This window comes from Dioscorea cayenensis, chromosome 1, assembly GCF_009730915.1.
Source record: "Dioscorea cayenensis subsp. rotundata cultivar TDr96_F1 chromosome 1, TDr96_F1_v2_PseudoChromosome.rev07_lg8_w22 25.fasta, whole genome shotgun sequence".
NCBI lineage: Eukaryota > Viridiplantae > Streptophyta > Magnoliopsida > Dioscoreales > Dioscoreaceae > Dioscorea > Dioscorea cayenensis.
In genome coordinates, this window is record NC_052471.1 from 23941273 (window position 1) to 23966996 (window position 25724).

Consider the following 25724-nt stretch of genomic DNA (forward strand, 5'->3'; position numbering starts at 1 on the left):
TGTTTAGATTTCTTTTAAATCAATGGTATTTCATAGGTTTTAGATTTTCTTGTGTTTTATTACTTCTATTTAAGTGTCACGATTATCGTTTATTTCATATTATTTTTTAGCATTGTTTTTCTTGAAATATTATCTAAATAATTTGACTTGTTGTTTATTTTGGTGCATAATTGATATATGATAAATGTTTTAATTAGTTTTTGTTATAAAAAATATAAAAATTTAATTAATCTAATTTTAGAGTTTTGGAATACTTTAAAAAGGGGTAAAATCTCCAAAACAACCTTTGTTTTGTTGCAAATTAAAAAACTTTTGGCTTGACTCCCCTTTTTTTTCCTCTTGCAAAGTGATGATCGGGTGTTAGTGTGAGAGTAAGTGGATTTCACATGGTTTAAGAGAGAGAGAGAGGGTGTTAGCGGGTCCGCTTTCAATCATTAGGTGTTTAAATTTCTTGTATTTTATTACTTTTACTTACAAGTCCTTATTAATTTAAGAATTTATTTATATACTTAAATTTCATTATAATTCAATAAATCTAAAAACATACTTGTTTTATTATCGAGTATTTTTCTAGTGAAATTGCTATTTAGCATATTTAGCAAATTTAGTAATATATAACGGATATTGGAAAATTAATATTAATTTAGTAATATTAAACGGATGTTGGAAAAGTGATATTTAACTACGTATTGACTTAGTTGGAAAATATTTAGATTCGTAATTGAGTTGATGGTGTCAGTTTATTATTATTATTATATATATATACATAATTGTTTTTATAATTTTATTCAATACTTGTACATAATATCATTTTAGTATAATAAAGAACTTAGTTGATTAGTATAACCTTTTACATTTTTGATCTTAAGGAAGCAAAAATAAACAAATTAAAAGTATCCACCTAGGATTTGTGTTTGTGATGTGTTGTTTGTTTTAATTATCTCGGTATTTCTCTCACATATAAAAACTATAATTGTGAAGCTTAATTACATGAATTGTGAAGCTTCTTGAGAGTGTTTGAACTATTTTTATTATTATTTTTGTTTTTATAATGCAGGATTCAAAAATGTTGAAACGCATTAAAAAACAAAAACAAAACTCAATTTCTTCTTTACTCCCACAAAAGAAAAGGACGGTGAATGATGAGAGTTCTAATGATTTCCACAGTATTCCTCTTCACAACCATGGATCATCTCAATTTAACAATGATTCACATAATAATCAGTAACCTCAAGTTGAGATCGAACGAAACAGTTCTAATGATTCAACTTCTCATGAATCAAATGATGATATGGATAATGAGATGAATAATGAGTGTAAGTTTTTTTTTAAATAATAATTGTTCTTTTCAAAATTAATCATTATGATTATATTTTAAATTGCTAAATTATAATATTATGCAGTGAATCTTGATTTCTCAAGAAAAAACTCGAGGACCAGCTAGACTTCTAGATATTTGGAACTTAGGTCCCTAGTCAAGAGTTGCCGGATCAATTTAACATATACAATCAATGTGTTGATAATGGTGAGCTCGAATACTTTTGTGGAACTGTGGCTAGAAATCCTGATTTGACACCTCTTGAATATGATGATTGGAGAAAAGTACCTACAAATGTTAAGGATGAAATATGGAGAGTCGTTAAGGTAATTTTTTTATTCATCTTCTTATATGTAAATTATTTAAATATAAATATTTTTAAGCCTTATATAATTTTTGTAATTGCAGTCCAAATTTAATTTAGAACTAATTAGAAAATCTTGGGTTCTTAAACAAGTTCGGAGTGCTTTTAAGGGAATTCAAACATACATTGTTTATTGATAATTTTCATAAATCAAGTTCTCTTGCTGAATTGAAATCAAAAGTAGATCCAAGAACAAGAGCAAATCAATGGGAAAAAGCTTACCACAAAATGGTATTCCCCAAAAATGGCGGGTGTAATAAATAGTTTGAATTCCAAATGGTTTTTAAAAATATTTATGATTCTAATCTTTATATGAATAAGATGATGTTATTGTTAGAATTTCATTAACCTCGGGAAAAACACTCATTGCCTCTAATCACAAATACACGGGCGTGTGGGAAATACCCACGCCTGTGCGCCCAACCCACAGGGGCTGCCACACGTCCCTGTGGCTTCTCTGTCCACCTGAGAAAAATCGCTAAATGTTTCACACGCCCGTATGGAAATTCCGGACGGGCGTGGGAATTCACAAGCCCAACTCACAGGGCAGCACGACGCGCTTGTGTCTTCTCGTGGATGGAGAGAGCTCATCTCGAGAGATCCGCACGAGCTCGTGGAAATTTCCCACGCCTGCAGTATTTCATAGTTCGCCTACGTGGGCGAGTCCACGCTCCTTTGTGCTCTCGAGATAGTTTGCCAAGTCTCGAGAGGAAATCACACGCCCGTGAGGAAATTTCCCACGCGATGCGAGAATCACAAGGTCGTCTCACTGTGGGTGAGTCCACGCTCCCCGTGCCTTCTATGGATGAGCTCGCATATACAAAACCATGGGCGTGTATTAATTCCACATGCCCGTGTGTTTTCTCTGGATGCCTTAGTAAACTCTGCAGCCTCTGCAGAAAATTTCTGAACATGTTTACACACTCAGAGCCTGCCCTAATATGCAAACTATACCAGTGAGAAACATGATAGGTAGCTCAAAGGACCAAAACTTCGTCAAGTTCACATGAAAACACATTGTGAAATTATAAGTCCACGAGAAAATCATAGCAAAAGCATGTACAAATCAACACACCAACACTCAACAATTTATTCAAGCAAACACTAAACTACCAAATTAAGAAAACAGTAAACACTTGGGTTGCCTCCCAAGACTTAAGCATTCGAGCCAATGCCTCAACAAAAGGAATATTGATCTGGAATTGTTTGAATAAACTTAGAAACTTCTTGTACTATTCATCCCCTTGGCCATTCTTCAATTTAGAGGGATAAGGGGTTCTTGGCTTTAAAGGTGGGGGTGCGACCTCCTTCTCTTTGCTTGCTCCCTTCTTAACCTTTATAACCTCAGGTGCGTGTTCATTGGGCTTCTCACTCGGAAGCTTACCCTCAACCTCACGACCATTTCTCAAAGTGATCGCCTTCACATGCTCTCTAGGGTTGATCTCGGTGTTAGTCGGTAAGCTTCCTTGTGGCCTTTCCGATAAGGACTTCCCAATCTGCCCTACTTGATTTTCAAGATTATGCAAAGAGGCGGTGTGGTTGCAAAGTGTAGCGTTAACTGATTGGAACCTTGTATCAGATGATTGCAAAAACCTAGTTAAGGCCTTCTCCAAATCCTTCATTTGGGTCTCGAAACCTGAAACTCTGTTTTCCATGTTTGGGGCTTGCTATTGTTATTGGAAACTCGGTGGCCCCATGGCCTTTTGTGGACCTTGGTTACTCCACGAGAAATTGAGATGACTCTTCCAACCAGGATTGTAGGTGTTACTGTATGGTTATGCTTGATTCCTCATAGCATTACCTACAAAATCGACATTCTCAACCGAAGATGCATCACTATTAGAGATCGGGTAATCGCAGGGAGCATGTCCTCCACCACACCTGGTGCAAGTAGTCACCGCCGCCACTCTATTTGAAGTTAGGAGATCTAACTTCTTACTCCATGATTCCACTTGACCCGCCAATGAGGTTACTGCATCTATCTTATGGAGGTCAGCCACCTTTTTCTTCTCCCTAGCATTCCATTGGTAGCTGTTTAACCCCATTTCTTCAATTAGTTGACGGGCCTCACCGGGGGTCTTACTACCTAAGGTACCTTATGCTGCCACATCCAAGAGTTGCCTTGTACTCGGATTTAAACCTTTATAAAAGGTCTAAACAATTGTCCACTCAGGGAATCCATGTTGCGGGCACTTTCTCAGGATCTCCTTGAACCTTTCTCACGTCTCAAATAGAGACTCCAATTCCAATTGTACAAAGGATGAGATCTCATTCCTAAACTTTGCAGATTTTTTGGGAGGGAAATAACGGGCAAGAAAAGCTTCTACCATCTCCTCCCATGTGGTAATTGATGCTCTAGGTAATGAGTGTAGCCACTGCTTTGCTATCCCTTTCAAGGAAAATAGGAAGGCTCTCAACTTGATGGTATCATCCGTTACCCCGTTTATCTTAAGCATGTCAAATACCTCAAGAAAGTTCTCTATATGACTGTTCGGATACTCATCGGCCAAATCATTAAACTGTGCGGATTGCTGCAACATGTGGATGTATGCTTGCTCCAGCTCGAAGTTATGAGCTGTAATCGGGGGACACACAATGCTCGATTGTGTCCCTAATACTGAAGGTCTGACATAATCGGATAAGGTCCACTGCTGCTCATTCTATTTTGTAATGTTTTCAAATTCTTCTACTTCCAAATCAGCTAGATTAGACTATTCTTGCACAGGTTCTTTCCATGTTCTTCTAAGTGTACGTTCAAGCTCGGGATCTCCTTCAATTAATATCGAAGGGTTCCCTCGGGTCATAACCTGGAGCTGCACCAAAAGAAAGAAAACAAAATCAGAACGATGATAGAAAAGAAGATATGAAATAGAATGAATGAATAGCTAAGAAAACAAAGCGCAAAGTATCTCTAAACGCCTACTTCTCAGCAGCAACGCCAAAAACTTGACACGTCCGTAAATGCATGTAAACAGCAAGTGTACGGGTATCGAAGTAATAATCCCAAATGAGTGGGTATCGTACCCACAGAGAGTATGGAATAAAGACACTTAAGTAGTTTCTTAACTAATGTGGAAGATGAATAGTGACAAGTGTGACAAAATATGAGATAATGAAAGTAAAAGCAACAAGATAGAGAGCAACAAGATGGAGAAGGTAAGGTAATCGATAAAGATGGGGTACCAGGATATTGATCCGCCTAGGATAACCGTTTCTAGTGCAAGAACCCTCTATTATACTTCCTAATTGATGCAACAATGAGTCGTGGAAATCCTTAATTACAGGATCCCAAATCTAAGGTCAACCATGCCTAACTCTATACATGTCGCGAGGAGAGATTGAATAACCTCTCAACCTCCCACTCGTATAGAATTACAATGAGCTCTAGGGATTCCAAGTTATAAACCCTATTCCTATGTATCAACCTAACCCTTTGGTCCAGGTGGAAGATCCCTAGCCACAATAAAAGTCGAGGTGCTAAAATCACTTCAGCGATTCATTCCATCTGCACTCGCAACTAAAAGCCCACTGGAAGGTTATCCCTCAGTCCATTCACTCTACTATGGCCGCAAAGAACTCTTGGAATGTGGAGGTGGGATAGATCACACCGGAGGGGAAAGGGGAAGATCAGCTACCTCTCGATTCACCCTATCAACCCTCACCAATCTAGCTTTGTCTAACTCTCATGGTGTGTCACTCACTCACAAGAGTTACCGATAAAAACTATCAACACTAGTGTTACTCTAGGGGAGTATTCATATAATCAAGTCTCCAAGATTGGAACTCGCAATAAACATCAATTAATTGAAAGCATAATAAAGAGATTCAATGAAATGAATACATCCTAGGATTCATAAATACCCAAGTACCCACTAGAGGTTTAGCACTCCATGGAGCTAGATATAATCAAAGAAATGAAATGTAAAAACAAATCATCCATAGAAAACCCCCTCGTTAGTCATGGCAATGGTCTTGTGCAGAGTCCTCTACTCGTCACAAGGGTCCCTTTGTCTGGCCTAGGATACACCTCGCTAGATAGATGCCAATGAAAGCTCTCCCACTAACCTTCCTCCAAACGGTGCGCGATGTTCAGGTCGTAGAAGCTCTCCAAAGCCCTAGCCAATACCTCTAAAAACCCTAGCGGCCGTCCTCTCTAAAGTTGGGAAAAAGACCGAGAAATGAATGCTGAAATCAAGGCTGAAATCGGCTTTTAAAGGGCTGGAATCGGGCATTCACACGCCCATGTGGGAGCCCTTGTAGATTTTTCACACGGGCATGTGGAATTTCCACACGCCCGTGGATTCTCGCTTTCCCTGCTTTTCTCGGGTCACCGTGTAAGCAGTGCTGTTGCATTATTTTTGCTATAGTATTTTCTACAATTCCGTGCTACAATACCGGCCCCGAAATACCTCGAATCCATTGATAAGTGCTTGTGCGATATGAATGCGAAGCGTTCATTCCTTATGATGAGCATTACTTTTCTCCGGTTTTTACACTAATATGTGTGTTTTTATGTTATTTTCGCAGCGTAGGGTTGTGGAGGGTCGAGTATGAAGGAAAAAAGCCAATGTGGATCGTAATGCACCGATCTTGCTAATGTTCAAACGCGAAGACATAGATTGGGTGTGAGATGCTAGAGTGTGTGCCAACCTCCTCGTATTCTAGTTGGCACATCCATTTGGAGGGACACAAGGGCAGTAACACTCAAGCATTCCGACTTATGCACATAGAACAAGAGCTCCAGCAACTTGTCTATCATTAAAGAACATGATCACACTGTAGCAGCATTGTTCACAGCCGGCCGAGAAATCAGGAATTTAGAGGATCCACACGGGTGTGTGGAAATTATCCACGCCCATGTGGAATTTCCACATGGGCGTGTGAAAAATCCACAGGCCCATGTAGTCGCCCGATTCTAGCCCTATTTAAGCCGATTCAGCCCCGATTTCAGTATTTGTTTCTCCATCTTTTCCCCAACTTGAGAGAGGGCTTCGGCTAGGATTTTGAGGGGTATTGGCTAAGGTTTTGGAGAGGTTCTACGGCTCCGACATCGTCATTCCTTAGGAAGAAGGTTGGCAGGGGAGCTTCCGTCGATGCGTATCCTATACCGGATGAGGGAATCCTTGGACGATGAGTAGAGGACTTTCCATAAGACCATCGATACGACCATCGACTGGGTTTCTTTATGGATTCATTGCTTTTACATTCTATGTCTTTGATTGTACTTAGTTCCATGGAGAGCTAAACCCCTAGTGGGTACTTGGGTATTTGTGAACCCTAGGATGTATTTGTTTCATTGAATCTCTTTATTATGCTTTCAATTAATTGATGTTTATTGTGAGTTCCAAACCTTGAATGCTTGATTGTATGGACATTTCCCCAGAGTGACACTCAGGGTTGAGAGTTCTTGTTGGTAACCCTTGTGAGTAAGTGACACACCCCGAGCCGCTAGACAAAGCTAGGTTGAGAGGGTTGAGAGTGTGAGTCGAGAGGTATAGAGCGTCCCCTTCCTCCCTGACGATGATAGATTCTCACTGCTCCTCAAGTTCTTGCATCCATAGATAGGGTGAATGGTCTAAGGGATGACCCTCCGCCGGGGCTTAGTTGCGCTGCATACAACGGAGTGAAGCGTTGAGGTGATCTTAGTATCTAGGGCTTAATTGTGGTTAAGGACCTTCCACTTGGACCAAAGGGGTTAGGTCTATAATTAGGAAGAGATTTATCACTTGAATCCCTAGAGCTCTTTGCAACTCTATTCGAAAAGGAGGTTGAGAGGTTATCTAATCTCTCCTCCGGGACATGTATAGAGTTAGGCATAGTTGACCTTAGATTTGGGACTATGTGATTAAGGATTTCCACCGACTCACCATTGCATCGATTAGGAAGCATAATAGGGGTTCTTGCACTTGAAACAATTATCTTAGCGCAGTCATCTATCCGAGTACCCCATCTTTATTGATTGCCTTACCTCCTCCTTTTCTCGTGCTCTCTTACTTGTTGTTTTTACTTTTGAGAATTGAATCATTTTCACACTTATCACTACTCGACCTTCACATAGCTAAGAATCGATTAAGTATTTTTATTCCCTATTCCCCGTGGATTCGATACCCGCTCATCCGAGATTATTACTCGACTGAACCCGCATACACTTTGCGCGATATACGCAAGGGGACCTTGTCATTTATATTTTCATCGAGGTAATGCAAACGGGCACACATTTACATCATGGATCTCTTTTCTTCTTTTAATAATGTATATGTTTGTGGACATCTTGTTCTATATGCACAAGTCGTAATGCTTGAATGTGACCGCAATTGTGCCTCCAAATAGTTGTGCTAACCTCGAGTATGAGGAGTGTTGGCACACATTCTGCATCCGGAACCCCGACCTATGTCTTCTGATTTGAACCTTAGCAAAATTTTTTCTCCAAATTAGGGCATTACGACCCACATTAGCTTCTTCTCATCATAATCGGCCCTCACAACCCTACCGCGATGAAAGTAACATAAATATACCCATATTAGCATTAAAACCAAAGAAAAAGTAATGCTCAACAAAAAGGAAAGAACACTTCATATTCTTATCGCCGAGCACTTATCAATATTGCTTGGCAAGCTTGCCTGTGGTCTTTCCGATAAGGGCTTCGCAATTTGACCTACTTGATTTTCTAGGTTGTGTAATGAAGCGGTGTGGTTGCAAAAGTATTTCTAATCGATTGGAACCCCAGATCCGATAATTGCACAAATCTAGTCAAGGCTTTCTCGAAGTCGTTTATTCAGGTTTCAAAGCCGGACACTCTATTGTCCATGTTTGGGGCTTGTTGTTGTTGGAAACCCTGTGGAGCCATGCCTTTGGTTGTCCTTGGTTGCTCCACGAAAAGTTGGGATGATACTTCCAACCCCGATTGAGGGTGTTGCTATATGGATTACCTTGGTTCCTCATTGCATTACCTACAAAGTCAACTTTCTCCACTAAAGATACATCACCAATAGAGATCAGGAAATTAGAGGAATCATGTCCTCCGCCACACCCGGTGCAAGTAGTCACGGCCGCCACTCTATTCAAAGTTAGAAGGTCTAACTTCTTACTCAATGATTCCATTTGTGCTGCCAAAGAAGTGACTGCATCTATTTCATGGAGCCTGGCCACCTTTTTCCTTTCCTACGCATTCCACTGATAACTGTTCATGGCCATGTCTTCTACTAACTGTTGGGCTTCTTCTGAGGTTTTACTCCGCATTATACCTCCCACGGCAGCATCTAGTAATTTCCTTGTACTCGGATTTAACCAATTATAGGAAGTTTGAATGATCATCCATTCGGGAAATCTTTGTTGTGGGAACCTATGCAAAAGGTCCTTGAAATGCTCCCATGTGTCAAACAATGATTCCAATTCCATCTGCATCTAACAAGGATATCTCATTGCGTAAGTATGGCCAACTTTCCCAGAGGGAAGTATCTAGCAAGAAAAGCTCACCATCTCATTCCAAGTCGTGATGGATGCTTTTGGCAAGGAATAAAGCCATCGCTTGGCTCTTCCATTTAGAGAAAATGGGAAAGCCCTCAATCTAATAGCATTATCCGATACACCGTTAATCTTTCGAGATATCACAAACTTCCAAGAAGTTTTCTGTCGCGGTCGTTTGGATCCTCATCGGTCAAACCATTGAACTGCGCTGACTGATGAATCATCTGGATAAATGTTGGTTTCAACTCAAAGTTCAAAGCAATAATTAGGGGTCACACAATGTTAGATTATGTCCCCAAGATCGATGGTCCCAGCATAATCGCCCTAATGTCTCGCTGCTCATTTTTGCTCAGACATGTTGCCAGATCCTCCAACATCCACTTCAGCTAGATTTGATGGTTCTTGCACAGGTTCTTTCCCTTTTCTTCATAGTGTACATTTGAGTTCGAGATCTTTTTTAATTAATATTGAAGGATTCCCTCGAGTCATAACCTGGAGCTGTACCAAAAGAAGAAGAACAAATCAGAATGATGATAGAAAAAGAAGATGTGAAATAGAATGAATGAACGAATAGCTTAGAAAACACGGTGCAAAGTATCTCTAAACACCTACTCCCCGGCAACGGCGTCAAAAACTTGGCAACGCCCCTTGTGCATGTCCCGCAAGTGTACGGGTTTGTCGCATAATAGGCAAGAAAGAAATACTTAAATTATTTCCTAACCAAGTGAAGATGAATAATGATTATGTTGATAAGATGAAATGTAATCAAGAATAAAAACAAGAAAGAAAAAGCACAAAGTAAAGGGAGAGATAAGGCAATCGATATAAATGGAGTACTAGGATATTGTTCCGCCTAGTACAATCGTTTCAAGTGCAAAACCAACTATTATGTCTCCTAACTTATGCATTAATAAGCTGTGGAAATCCTTCAATACACGGTCCCAAATTTAAGGTCGACGGTGACTAACTCTATACCATGTCCTGGAAGAGAAATCAGATAATTTCAACACCTCGAACTCAGATAGAATCGCATGGAATTCTACGGATTCCAAGTGGTAAACCCTCTACCTAGATATAGACCTAAACCTTTGGTCCAGTTGAGAGGTCCATAGTCAGAATTAAGCCGTAGATGCTAAAAATCACTAACGCTTCACTCTCGTTGCTCTCTACAACTAAGTCGCGAACGGAAGGTCATCCTCAGCCCATTCACTCTACTATAACCGGAAATAACTAAAGGAATAGGAGGTAGTATAAATCACATCAGAGGGGAAAGGGGACGCTCCGCTACCTCTCCACTCTACCCTTTAACCCTCTCCAATCTAGCTTTTGTCTCAACCCTCAGGGTGGTCACTCACCACAAGACTTACTAATATGAACTCTCAACCATAGTGTCACTCTAAGGGAGGATTCATTCAATCAAACATTCAAGATTGGAACTCAAATAAAACATCAATTAATGAAAATATAATAGAAGGTTTAATGAAACAAATACATCCCTAAGGTTCACTGAAAGTCAAGTACTCCACTAGGGGTTTAGCACTCCATGGAGCTAGTTACAATCAACAATGCAATCGAATGTAAAAGCAAGTAATCCATAGAAAACACCCTTGATAGTGATGATGATGGTCTTGTGGAGAAGCCTCATCTCCTCCAAAGAAGTCTCTTTGTCCGCCCTAGGACACACCGCCGATTAGTGCCGATGAAAGCTCTCCCACAACCTTCTTCCAAGTGGTGCGCAATGTTGAAGCTAAAAAACCTCTCAAAAAACCCTACCAATACCTCTCAAAACCCTAGCCGCAACCTCCTCTCAAGTTTGGGAAAGAATGAAGAAAAGAATGCTGAAATCGGGGTTGAATCAGCGCTTAAATAGGGGCCGAAATCGGGCATCCACACGCCTTTGGATTTGCCGCGACGGCAGAGGGAATTTCTCGCAGGGCGTGGATAATTTCCACACGCTAGTGTGGATTTCGGAATTGCTTTTTCGGCCGCTATGAAAAAGTACCTACTACAATAATTTGCTACATTGTTTGCTACAATACTCTGCAATGCCAGCCCGAAACACTCCTGAATCCATTTTTTCATCGAGATAACATCAACGGGCACATGTTTACGTCGTAGATCGCTTTGCTTTTTTCAATAACTGGCCTCATTATAGAAAATCCTACTATTAATGCACAAGCCAGGATAGCCGAATGTCTCGCCTTTGTGCCACTCCAAACCATTATGCTAGCTTCAATACATGGAGGTTGGTACACATTCTCGCATCTTGAACCTGACTTATATGTTCGCTTTTCACCCTTCTCAAGATTTCCTCCAAATAGTGCGTTCATGATCTACATTGGTTTCTTTTTTAACATTCGACTTCACAATCCTATATGCATGAAAGTAACACAAATGCACAAGTATTATCGCTAAAACCTAATAAACTTAATGCTCATTATAAGTGAAGAACACTTCGCATTATTATCACACAAGCACTTATGATAAGTGCTTATGCGATATGAATGCGAATTGTTCATTCCTTATGTTGAGCATTACTTTTCTCAGGTTTTACACTAATATGTGTGTTTTTATGTTACTTTTATGCAGGTAGGGTTGTGAGGCCGAGTATGTAGGAATTAGGCCAATGTGGATCATAATGCACTTATTTTGGAGGAAATCTTGCTAAGGTTCAAACGCGAAGACATAGGTCAGGTGTGAGATGCTAGAGTGTGTGCCAACCTCGTCGCATTCGAGTGAGCACATCAATTTGGAGGGGCACAAAGGCAGTCACACTCGAGCATTTCGACTTACGCACATAAGAACAAGAGCTCCACCAACATGTATATCAATGAAGAAGCAAGTGATTCACGATGTAAACGTGTGCCCGTTTGTGTTACCCCGATAAAAATATGTAATTGGGAATTTATTCAGGTCGAAGGCTGTAGTAGAGCACTACAGCAACGCTGCAGCATGCACTGTAGCAGCACTGTTCACAGCTGGCCGAGAAACCAGAGAAACAGAGAATCCACACGGGCGTGTGGAAATTATCCACACCCGTGTGGAAATTCCTCACGGGTGTGTGTACCGCCCACGCCCGTGGAGTCGCCCGATTCCAGCCCTATTTAAAGCCGATTCAGCACCGATTTTGGTATTCTTTTCTCCATCTTTTCCCTAACTTGAGAGAGGACTTCGGCTAGAGTTTTGAGGGGTATTGGCTAGGGTTTTTGGAGAGGTTATAAGGCTCTGACATCGCGTGTCGTTTGGAAGAAGGTTATTGGGAGAGCTTTCGTCGGCATCGATCCGGCGAGGTGTATCCTAGGCCGGACAAAGGATCCCTTGCGACGAGTAGATAACTCTCCACAAGACCATTGACACGATCATCGAGGGGGTTTCTTTATGGATTAATTGCTTTTACATTCGATTTCTTTGATTGTACTTAGCTCCATGGAGAGCTAAACCCCTAGTGGGACTTGGGTGATGGTGAACCCTAGGATGTATTCGTTTCATTGAACTTCTTTGTTATGTTTTCAATAAATTGATGTTTATTGTGAGTTCCAACCTTGAATGCTTGATCGTATGAACATTTCCCCTAGAGTGACACTAGAGTTGAGAGTTCTTGTTGGTAACCTTGTGAGTGAGTGACACACCACGAGCTGCTAGACAAAAGCTAGGGTTGGAGAGGGTTGAGAGGGTGAGTCGAGAGGTACAGAGTCCCCATTTCCCCTCCGACGTGATAGATTCTACCTCCGCTCCTCGAGTTCTTTGCGCCATAATAGAGTGAATGGTCTAAGGGGTGAACCTCCACCGGGGCTTAGTTAGGGCAGCAACGGAGTGAAGCGCTGAGGGATCTTCGTATCTAGGGGTTAATTGTGGTTAGGACCATCCGCTCGACCAAAGGGTTAGGGTCTATAATTAGGAAGAGATTTATCACCTGGAATCCCTAGAGCTCATTGCAAATTTATTCGAGTGGGAGGTTGAGAGGTTATTTAATCTCTCCTCCGGGACATGAATAGAGTTAGGCATAGTTGACCTTAGATTTGGGACTATGTATGTAAGAATTTCCACGACTTACCATTGCATTGATTAGAAAGCATAATAGAGAGTTCTTGCACTTGAAACGATTATCCTAGGTGAAGCATCATCCGAGTACCTCATCTTTATCGATTGCCTTACCTCCTCCTTACTTTTGCTCTCTTACTTGTTGCTTTTAATTGTTGAGAATTGAATCATTATCACACTTATCATTGTTGACATTCCACATAGCTAAGAATCGACTAAGTGTCTTTACTCCCTACTCCCTCGTGGATTCAATACCGGCTCACCCGGGATTATTACTTCAACAAACCCATGCACTTATGCGGATATACGCAAGGGATCTTATCAAGTTTTTGGCACCGCTGTCGGGAGTCGGGCTTAGTGATACTTTTGCACTTTGTTTTTCTTAGCTATTTCACCACACATTCTAATTCATATCTTCTTATTCTATCATCGATCCGATTGTCTTTTTCTTTCTTTTTGGTGCAGCTCCAGGTTATGACCCGAGGGAATCCATCAATATTGATTGAAGGAGACCTTGAGCTTGAACGCATACTTTAGAAGAAAAAGGGAAAGAACCCGTGCAAGAACAACATAATCCAGCTGATATGGAAGTAGAAGGATCTGAAAACATGGCAGAACAAAATGAACAACAACGAACACTATCCAATTATGCCAGACCTTCAGCGTTGGGGACACGATCGAGTATTGTGCGTCCCTAAATTACAGCTCAGAACTTTGAGCTAAAGCTGGCATTCATCCATATGTTGCAGCAGTCCGCACAATTCAACGGTTTGGCCGATGAGGATCTAAACAGTCACATAGAGATCTTTCTCGAGGTGTGCGACATGCTAAAGATAAATGGTGTGACGTATGATGCCATCAAATTGAGAGCCTTCCCATTTTCTTTAAAGGGGAGAGCAAAGCAGTGGCTACACTCATTACCTAGAGCATCAATCACTACATGGGAAGAGATGGTAGAAGCTTTTCTAGCCCGTTATTTCCCTCCTGCAAAATCAGCAAATCTTAGGAATGAGATCTCATCCTTTGTGCAATTGGAATTGGAGTCTCTATTTGAGACATGGGAAAGGTTCAAGGAACTCCTGCGAAAGTGTCCGCAACATGGATTCCAAAGTGGATGATTGTTCAAACCTTCTACAATGGTTTGAACCCCGAGTACAAGGAAACTCTTGGATGCGGCAAGGAGGTACCTTAGGGTAGCAAGACCCCGATGAGGCTCAGTCAATTGATTAAGGAAATGGGGTTAAATAGCTACCAGATGGAATGCTAGGGAGAATAAAAAGTGGCCGGGTCTCCATGAAATTGATGCGGTAACTTCATTGGCGGCCCAAGTGGAGAGTTTGAGTAAGAAGCTAGATCTTATAGCTTCGAATAGAGTTGCGGCCGTGCCCAATTGCACCGGTTGTGGTGAAGGGCATGCTCCCTCCGATTGCCCAATCGTTATTGGTGATGTTTCTTCGCTTGAGAACGCTGAATTTGTAGGTAATGGCACGAGACCTCAAGGGAATCCATACAGAGAACAACTACAATTCAAAGTTGGAAGAATCATCCCAATTTTTCATGGAGTAATCAAGGACCACAGATGTCCATGGGGCCATCGGGTTTCCAACAACAGCAACAAGCCCCTCAAGTGGAAAAATAGAACTCTCGTGCTTGGAAAACCCGAATGATAGATTTGAAGAAGCACTTGGCTAGATTTGTTCAATCGACAAATACAAGGTTTGAATCAGCCGAGGCTACACTGCAATCACACCGCCTCCTTGCACAACCTTGAAAAATCAGTGGGGCAAATTGCTAAGTCTCTCTCCGAAAGGCCACATGGAAGTTTACCAAGCAACACAGAAACCAATCCTAGAGAACATATGAAGGTGATCACTTTAAAAGTGGTCGTGAGGTTGAAAGGAGGCTTCCGAGTGAAAAGCCGAAAGATCATGCACCCAAGGTTGTAGAGGTTGAGGAGGGAATAAACAATGCGAAAGAGGTGCACCCCCACCATTCAAGCCAAGAATCCCTTACCCCTCTTGATTGAAGAATGACCAAGGGGATGAACAGTATAAGAAGTTCCTGAGTCTGTTCAAGCAACTCCACATCAATATTCCTTTTGTAGAGGCATTGGCTCAAATGCCTAAGTACGTGAAGTTCCTGAAAGACCTATAGACCAACAAGAGGAAATTGGAGGAGAGTGCTTCAGTGGTGCTAGATGCTTCATGCTCGGCGGTGTTGTAAAAGAACATGCCGAACAAGAAGAAAGACCCGGGAAGCTTCATCATTCCGTGTAACATCGACAACTTAGGTGAGGAAATGGCATTGGCGGATTCAGGGGCAAGTATCAATATCATGCCATATACTTTCTTCCAAAAGCTAAGCTTAGGAAAGCCTAGGCCTACTCGGATGACTTTACAATTGGCGGACCAAACAGTACGACATCCGAGAGGCATCATTGAAGACGTGCTTGTCAAGGTGGACAAGTACATTTTCTGGTTGACTTTGTAGTGCTAGATGTCGATGAGGATGCGGATGTACCCTTGATAATTGGGAGACCGTTCTTGCGGACTTCCAAAGCATTGATTGACATGGACGACGGAGAGCTCACATTGAGAGTTGGAGATGACAAGCTCACATACCGCCTTGCTGAAGCCATGCGGCATTCTCTTGATTTCGATGACACTTTATACTTTCTAGACACTACTGATGAGCTTGTTGATGAATATGTGCAGGAAATGTTTAACCTGGATCCATATGAAGGTTTATTCGACCAAGATAAGAGCAATGAAGAAGTAATGATGCTTGGTTCAACTGGAGAAGAAACATCTACCCCGGGGACCTTGAAGACGGTGCTCCAGAAAATGAAGAGGGATCGGAGACGGCACCGAAAACGTTCCAAGATTGTTGGAGACGTACATGAGCCAAGGAAGTTGGACGAACCATTGCTAGGTGATCCGAAGCCCGAGAGTACACCCTCTACCCTCAAGAGACTTTGCTCATCATGCTTTCAAGCCATGGGTAAGAGGGTAATCTTCATTTATGAACCCCTGTGAGGTAAGAAAGATACGTCAAGCTTAGTGACGTTAAACAAGAGCTTCTTGGGAGGCAACCCAAGTGTTTATTGTTCTCGCACCTTTTAGTTTAGTTTGTTTTCATGAATAAACTGTTAAGTGTTGGTGTTTCAATTTTTAAGTGCTTGTGCTGCGATGTTGTTGTGGGTTTTTAAAAGAACTCATTGTGTGTTTTGTTGAGAGTTGGCGAAGTTTGGTCGTTTGACTTCTATTTCGTGTTTTTATCTGGTAAATTTTGCATAATATAGCAGGCTCTAAGTGTGTACACATGTTCATAATAGTTCTGCAGAGCCTGCAGGTTTTTCTAAGTCATCCAGAGAAACACACCCAGGGCGTGTGGAATTTCCACGCGCTCGGGTGTATACTCGCGAGCTCATCCGGAGAAGGCACAGGGCATGAGATTGCCTATCGAACGACCATGTAACCGGGCGCACGCCCATGGGTAATTCTCACGACGGGCGTAAACTCCCCGCAGAGTTGGGGCGATTTTTCCCGAGAGCACACAGGGGCGTGGACTCGCCCCTGTGGCTGACCTTGTGAACCACACACGGGCATGGGTAATTTCCGCAGGCCCGTGCAGAACTCTGCAGGGTGTTCCCTCCATCCCGAGAAAACACAGGGGTGTGCTGCTACCCCTGTGAGTTGAGCATGTAAATATCCACGCCCGTGGAGAATTTCCGCACGGGCGTGTGTAAGACTTGATATTTTTTTCTCGGATGTCCAGTGAAGCTGCTGTGGGCGTGCATCTGTCCCTGTGGGTCGGGCGCACGAGCGTGGGTAATTTCGGCACACCCGTGTGAGAGCAGTCAGAGTCAAAGGAGCGTTTTCCGGAGAAAGCACAGGGACGTGTATACGCCCCTGTGGCGCTCTCGAAGTGAGGCGCACGGGCGTGGCTAATTTCCACACGCCCGTGGGGATACACAGAATTCCAAGAGATATGATTTTCTCCTTAAAAACCTTGTGATCTGTCTCATTCTTCATCTCTAGTCGCCGAAAAATGGTTCCCGATCATCTTTTCGACCCTTCATCGCTGTTTGGAGGAATTTTCTTTCCAAATCTTACCGAATTTCAGAAGTTTTCATATTCATCTCTTCAGTAAACTTTTTATCCTTTTTCTTTGCCAATTATGGTTTTTCACGGATTGAATACTTTTAAATGCGAATTTTCATGGATGATGGATGTGTAGTAAGGTTTTAGAAGTGGTCTTAATTTGAATTGTTAAGATTTGTTGTGCACCCGTGCGGGAGTTTCACGCTCTGCAGATCCACACGGCGTGGGTAATTTCCACAGGCCCTGTGGAATTCTCGCAGATATTGCTTCGAGATTTTTTTGATTGTTTTCTTCTTTTGCACTACGATATGGCACCTCGCCGAAGAAGAACGAAGTGAAGCGCCTCGGACTCACCCTCACCCGAGCCGATACATGTGGAATTCTCGAACCCCGAGCATCGGGGCTCGCTCAGAGACTTTCAAGACTTGGGTTTGGTCGGACTTGCTTCACGGATGTACAAGTGCTTCGAGATATTCAAAGAGGGTGACGAGGTAATTAATGAGATTGATGAGATGTCTGGGCGATGGGGAAGTCGGAGGAGGTCAGCGACGATTAGTGAGCCAGCTTATCGCCAGACCGACGCTAGAGGTTTTAGCGTCCTTTGAGTTTCGATTGCTCGCATGGGAGAGTTGACACTACGGAGGCGATACTAGCTTTTGGGCATTCGGACATCCATTCTCCATGAGCATCATCGAAGTTTTCGATTAGGGACGGGCCCGTACGATGTCGCTTATACAGGTACAATGGAGTATGGCCGACTACCAGTAGACTTTTCAGTGTCAGTCAATCTATATAATGCGTATAGGATTTTGTGTGGACGTGGGGAGTACGAACCGGGATTGTCGAAGGCCTCTAGTTTATCCCGGTTCAATTACAGATACGTGCACGCAGTCATCAGTAGGTCCATGACAGGTTGAGCAGATAACACAGCCACTATGACAAGGCTGGATCTGCTTTTCTTATACTCCATGGCCCGCAATGTACCACTTTACTTAGGGTGCATTCTAGCGTATGTTTTTGCAAAGCACTGTGGTCATTCGACGAGAGTGGGTCTACTATTTGCTGGCCCTTATATAACCATATTCATTTTGGGAATGGGTTTGGGCGACGCTCAACATAGTGCTGAGAGGACAGTTGTGCCCACTCCTCTTGCGTTCGATACGATCAGGATGATGGGGTTGGTACGAAGGTTTGGGCCAGGGGTTTATATTGTCACTCATGACTACCGAGACCAGCAGGGAGCTGAAGGAGATACTGCTGGGGTGTCCAGCAGACTCCTCCATCTTCTCAGTAGCACCGGCACTCGAGCCCTATGACCGTATTGAGTGGCTGGAGACCGATGTTAGAGAGATGCGGACTGAGATAGTGGAGCTCAGGGCTGTGTAGTCGGCTCAGTACACATATGTTATGAACCGATTCGAAGTCCTTCGAGATCTCCTGAGACCCAGATCCTCAGTTCCTCCAGCACCTCCATCCTCGACCCTAGCACCGGAGGACCCACTATATGACACCTCAGCAGCAGCAGCAGCACAGCAGCCAGAGAGTGACTCCGACACTTGACTTTTTATTTCCTTTCGTGCATTTTACTTTATTCTATTTTCTTGTTTTTAGACTTGTTCACTCATAAAGGATTTTGTCCTTCTGAGTTTATGTTATGTTGCATTTACCAAGTTGTATTCATTGCTTCATCTTTTATACACTCGAGTTATTTTTGTTTTTCTTGAGCTTCACTGAACCCCCTCGTGTATGCGTGCAGATGGTCTTGTCATCTTTGGAATTGAGACTTAGTTATGGGCACGGCCAAGGTGCTTTGGCACTTGGCCGTGTGAGCTTCACAACCCGTTGGACACTACTCCCAATGAATTAGCTTCATCAAACGCAACACTAGGAGTCAGGGGAGTATTGTTTTGACTGCTTCTCCCACATCTATTTTTGAATGGTATATTTTGAGTGAGCTTGCATGTGTACATTGAGGACAATGTATAACTTAAGTATGGGGGGGGAGTTTCATAATGCGCACATCTTTTCTATTGTTCTTGATTGATATATGCTCACATAGCCAATGGCGGTTCACCTTAGTTGCAATTATTGTATTCTTAAGTCTAGGAGAATTGTTAACATTGAATGTTTTCATGCTCTAGTTTTTGCTTGAAATTTTAGGAATTTTTGCCCGATTTACACTTAGTGCACTACTCACTCTCTGAACTCTATTGGAAACTCATGTTCGATGTTAAAGGGACTAGTTAGGTTTACTTCTTTTGCTAAATTAAAAAAAATGAAAATTAAAAGAAGGAACAAAATAGTTTTATTGTTTATTTGTATTTGTTGGGTGGAAAGAGCTACCACCTATGAAGTATGAAGCTACTCTCACAAGTCGGATACTAGTTATGTCCTAATGAGAGAAAGAGCTATCTCATAGGATGAGTGAAAGTTGTCAATCGGGTAGAAAGAGCTACCACCTCGAAAGTGTGAAAGCCACCTTAGAGGCCGCTTTGGAAAGGGCTACTTTAGAGGATGTGTGAAGCTAGTACCATCTTTTAAAATTTTTGTCACTTTTGTAGATAAATAAGTCCCTTGTACTTAAGCATTGAGGAGTATACTTTGGGTTGCTTTGAGTGAGTTCACACACATACACGAAATTCGGTTTTGTTGTTCTTTTTTATTCAAGTTTTTAGCTAGAGCATTGATTTTCGTATTTAGTGTTGAAATTTTCCATACTTGTAGAATACTTTCTTTGTATGCCTCGGTGAACCTAAGGCCAAGCACTTTCAATATTTTCTTCATTGATGCACAGAATGCTTTAATGTTTGCTTAAGGACAAGCAAAAGCTTAAGTGTGGGGGAGTTTGATAAGTGCTTGTGCGATATGAATGCGAAGTGTTCATTCCTTATGTTGAGCATTACTTTTTCAGGTTTTTACACTAATATGTGTGTTTTTATGTTACTTTTATGCAGGTAGGGTTGTGAGGCCGAGTATGAAGGAAATAGGCCAATGTGGATCATAATGCACCTATTTTGGAGGAAATCTTGCTAAGGTTCAAACGCGAAGACATAGGTCAGGTGTGAGATGCTAGAGTGTGTGCCAACCTCCTCGCATTCGAGTGAGCACATCCATTTGGAGGGGCACAAAAAGCGAGTCACACTCGAGCATTCCGACTTATGCACATAAGAACAAGAGCTCCACCAACATGTATATCAATGAAGAAGCAAGTGATTCATGACGTAAACGTGTGCCCGCTTATGCTTACCCCGATGAAAAATATGGAATTGGGAAGTTATTCGTGTCGAAGGTCGTAGTAGAGCAACTGCGAAAGCATGCATTGTAGCAAAGACTGCTCACAGTGGCCGAGAAATCAGAGAAACAGATAATCCACAAGGGCGTGTGAAAATTATCCATGCCCGTGTAGAAATTCCGCACGGGCGCGTGTACCGCCCACACCCGTGGAGTTGCCCGATTCCAGCCCTATTTAAAGCCGATTCAGCCCCGATTTTGGTATTTTTTTCTCCATCTTTTCCCCAACTTGAGAGAGGGCTTCGGCTAGAGTTTTGAGGGGTATTGGCTAGGGTTTTTGGAGAGGTTCTACGGCTCTGATATCGCGCATCATTTGGAAGAAGGTTATTGGAAGAGCTTTCGTCGGTATAGATCAGGCGAGGTGTATCCTCGGCCGGACAAAGGATCCCTTGCGACAAGTAGAGGACTCTCCACAAGACCATCGACACGACCATCAAGGGGGTTTCTTTATGGATTCATTGCTTTTACATTCGATTTCTTTGATTGTACTTAGCTCCATGGAGAGCTAAGCCCCTAGTGGGTACTTGGGTGATTGTGAACCCTAGGATGTATTCATTTCATTGAACTTCTTTATTATGCTTTCAATAAATTGATGTTTATTGTGAGTTCCAACCTTGAATGCTTGATCGTATGAACATTTCCCCTAGAGTGACACTAGGGTTGAGAGTTCTTGTTGGTAACCTTGTGAGTGAGTGACACACCACGAGCGTTAGACAAAGCCAGGTTGGAGAGGGTTGAGAGGGTGAGTCGAGAGGTACAGGAGTGTCCCCTTTCCCCTCTGATATGATAGATTCTACCTCCGTTCCTCGAGTTCTTTGCGATCATAATAGAGTGAATGGTCTATGGGATGAATCTCCGCTGGGGCTTTGTTACGCATGCAACGGAATGAACCGTTGAGGGGATCTTAGTATCTAGGGCTTAATTGTGGTTAGGGACCTTCCGTCTGGAGCAAAGTGTTAGGTCTATAATTAGGAAGAGATTTATCACCTGGAATCCCTAGAGCTCATTGCAACTTTATTCGAGTGCGAGGTTGAGAAGTTATTTAATCTCTCCTCCTGGACATGAATAGAGTTAGGCATAGTTGACCTTAGATTTGGGACTATGTATGTAAGAATTTCCATGACTCACCATTGCATTGATTAGGAAGCATAATAGAGAGTTCTTGCACTTGAATCGATTATCCTAGGTGAAGCATCATCCGAGTACCCCATCTTTATCGATTGCCTTACCTCCTCTTTACTTTTTGCTCTCTTACTTGTTGCTTTTTAATTGTTGAGAATTGAATCATTGTCACACTTATCATTGTTGATATTCCACATAGCTAAGAATCGAATTAAGTGTCTTTACTCCCTACTCCCTGTGGATTCGATACCCGCTCACCCGGTCTTATTAATTCGACAAACCCGTGCACTTGCGGGATATACGTAAGGGGACCTTGTCAACTTATCAGGTTGTATGACCCGGCAGGAACTCCTATATCTTTATTCCATGGTTCTGAGCACACCGATCCATCTGGGACATATCATCACTGAGTATTTACGACATCAGGGGCAGTATGCCAGATTAGGAGTGATCTTCTCGGGCCCCTACATCATGAGATTGGTTATGGGTATGGGTCTTCTGACTGTGATTAAGGGGACTAAGAAGGCGAGTATACATTTTACCTTGGGTATAGAGACATTGAGGTTGATGGGGATGGTGCGCAGGGTTCTGTCCGGTGTATATGCTCTAATTACTCCTAGACCCAGAGGTAGCAGAGGGAGAGGATGATCTGGACGAGGGTTCTTAGCCGACACAGATGGAGACCGAGGCACCTCCTGTGGTAGAGGAGCCACCCCTAGTACGCATGTTTTCACCATCTCAAGATTATGATCGATTTGAGAGGCTCGAGTGTGGGGTGGGGGTGTTACGGACAGAGATTGCGGAGGTCTGAGCTACAAAGGCCGCATAGTGCACAGAGTTTATTGCACGTTTTGACACACTACATCAGATTCTTGAGTAAAACATTGCTCATCGTTTGTTCAGTGACCACAGACTCCCCTAGTTCCTCCGGCATCACCATCACCTGATCTGCTGGCACCATTCGATTATCCAGCAGTTGCAGCAGAGCCGACAGCTGATGACACGACACTTGACTTTATTTTTCATTGTCTTTATTACTTTTGCATTTCATTTTAGACTTGTATACTCAGAAAGGACTTTCCTTCTAAGTTTATTTTTCATTTTGTGGTATCGAGTTGTATTCATTGCTTTACCTGTTATTTACTCGAGTTGTTTTTTTTTATTGAGATTCACTGAACCTCCTTGTGAATGCATGCAGATGGTCTTGTTAGTATGGGAATTGAGAACTAGTCATGGACATGACCGAAGTGCTTTTGCACTTGGTCGTGTGTGCTTCACAACCCGTTGGAACATCGCTCTCAATGATTTAGCTCCATCAAATGCAACACTAGGAGTCAAGGGAGTATTGTTTTGATTGCTTCTGCCACATATACTCTCGATTGACATATATTATGAGTGAGCTTGCATGTGTACATCAGGGACAATGTACAACTTAAGTGTGGTGGGAGTTTCGTAGTGCACATGTCTTTTATATTAGTTTTGATTGACATACAAGCTCAAATAGCCAATGGAGGTTCACTATAGTTGCAATGATTGTATTCTTGAGTTTAGGAGACTTGTTAACATTGAATGCTCTCATGCTCTAGTTCTTGCTTGAATTTCTAGGAATTTTTGGCGGATTGACACTTGTTGCACTATTCGCTCATTAAACTCTTTTGAAAACTCAAGTTCGATGTTAAAGGGACTAGTTGTATAGTTGTTTTTTTTTTGTTAATTAAAACAAATGGGAAAAAGGACAAAGAAGAACAAAATAGTTTTATTGTTTAATTATGCATGTTGGGTGGAAAGAACTACCACCTATGAAGTATCAAGCTACTCTCATAAGTCGGATACTAGTTATGCCCTAATGAGAGAAAGAGCTATCTCATAGGATGAATAAAAGCTACCACCCATGTAGAAAGAGCTACCACCTCAAAAGTGTGAAAGCCACCTTAGCGGCCGCTTCGGAAAGGGCTACCTTAGAGGATGTGTGAAGCTACTACCACTTTTTCTTATTAGTTTGTGTCACTTTGTGTAGATAAATAAGTCCTTTATACTTAGAACTTTGAGGAGTATACTTTGGGTTGGCTTGAGTGTGTTTGTACACACACTTACTCAATTTCTGGTTTGTTGTCCTTTTTGATTCAAGTGTTTAGCTAGAGCATTGATTTTTCGTATTTAATGTTGAAATTTCCCTTACTTGTAGAATGCTCTCTTTGTATGCTTTGGTGAACCTAAGACCAAGCACTTCCAATATTTCCATCGTCTATTCTTCAATGTTATAATTTTTGCTTGAGGATAAGCAAAAGTTTAAGTGTGGGGGAGTTTCATAAGTGCTTATGTGATAAGAATACGAAGTGTTCTTTCCTTATGACAAGGATTACTTTTATCAGGTTTTAGCACTAATAGTTGTGCATTTGTGTTACTTTCATGCATATAGGATTGTGAATACGAATGTTAAAGAAAGAAGCCAATGTAGATCGTGAATGCACAATTTGGAGAAAATCTTGAGAAGGGTCAAACGCGAAGGCATAAGTCAGGTACAAGATGCGAGAATGTGTGCCAACCTCCATGTATTCAAGCTAGCACAATGGTTTGGAGGGGCACAAAGGCAGTCACATTCGAGTATCCCGGCATGTACATTGATAGCAAGATTTTTATTGTAGCAGGTATTGTTCACAACTAGCAAAAAATGAGAATTCCAAAGAATCCACACGAGTGTGTGGAAATTATCCATGCTAGTGTGGAAATTCCACAGGCCCTTGTGGCAAATCCATAGGGCCGTGTGGATGCCCGATTCAAGCCCTATTTAAGCAGCGATTCAGCCGTGATTTCAGCATTCTTTTCTCCATTCTTTCCCAAATTTGAGAGGGGGCTGCAGCTAGGGTTTTAAGAGGTATTGGCAGGGTTTTTAGAGAGATTTTTCGGCTTTGACATCGCGCTCCATTTGGAAGAAGGTTATTAGGAGAGCTTTCGTCGGCACTGATCCAACAAGGTGTGTCCTAGGTAGGACAAGTCAACCTTTGGAGGAGATGAAGCCTCTCCACAAGACCATCATCACGACTATCGAGGGGGTTTTCTATGAATTACTTGTTTTTACATTTGATTTCATTGTTAATTGTAACTAGCTCCATGGAGAGCTAAACCACCTAGTGGGTACTTGGATTTGTGAACCCTAGGATGTATTTGTTTCATTAAACCTTCTATTATGTTTCATTAATTGATGTTTTGTTTGAGTTCCAATCTTGAATGTTTGATTGATTAAATCCTCCCTTAGAGTTACACTAGGATTGAGAGTTCATATTGGCAACCCTTGTGAGTGAGTGACACACCACGAGGGTTAGACAAATCTAGATTGTAGAGGGTCAAGAGGGTGAGTCGAGAGGTAGCAAAGCGTCCCTTTTCCCCTCCAATGTGATTTATCCTACCTCCAATTCCTTGAGTTCTTTGTGGTCATAATAGAGTAAATGGGATAAGGGATGACCTTTGATAAGTGCTTGTGCGATATGAATGCGAAGTGTTCATTCCTTATGTTGAGCATTACTTTTCTCATGTTTTTACACTAATATGTGTGTTTTTATGTTACTTTTATGCGAGATAGGGGTTGTGAGGCCGAGTATGAAGGAAATAGGCCAATGTGGATCATAATGCACTTATTTTGGAGGAAATCTTGCTAAGGTTCAAACGTGAAGACATATATCAGGTGTGAGATGGTAGAGTGTGCGCCAACCTCCTCGCATTCGAATGAGCACATCCATTTGGAGGGGAACAAAGGCAGTCACACTCGAGCACTCCGTCTTATGCATATATGAACAGGAGCTCCACCAACATGTATATCATTGAAGAAGCAAGTGATTCACGACGTGAACGTGCGCTGCTTTGCGTACTCCCCGATGAAAGTATGAAATTGGGAAGTTATTCAGTCGAAGGTCGTAGTAGAGCACTACGAAAGATGCATCGAGAGCAAAGACTGCTCACGGTGGCCGAGAAATCAGAGAAACAGAGAATCCACACGGGCGTGTGGAAATTATCCACGCCC

At 42.1% G+C, this 25724-nt stretch overlaps 2 non-coding genes across 2 annotated transcripts; one reads left to right on the forward strand and one right to left on the reverse strand.

Annotated features, from left to right (window-relative positions):
• The first annotated feature begins 3857 nt into the window (after positions 1 to 3857).
• On the forward strand, positions 3858 to 3964 carry LOC120266814. The gene has a single exon (XR_005538286.1). It is a non-coding gene; the product is annotated as a small nucleolar RNA R71 (small nucleolar RNA).
• A 10224-nt stretch (positions 3965 to 14188) lies between these two features.
• LOC120268041 lies at positions 14189 to 14295 on the reverse strand. The gene has a single exon (XR_005538717.1). It is a non-coding gene; the product is annotated as a small nucleolar RNA R71 (small nucleolar RNA).
• Positions 14296 to 25724: the final 11429 nt, after the last annotated feature.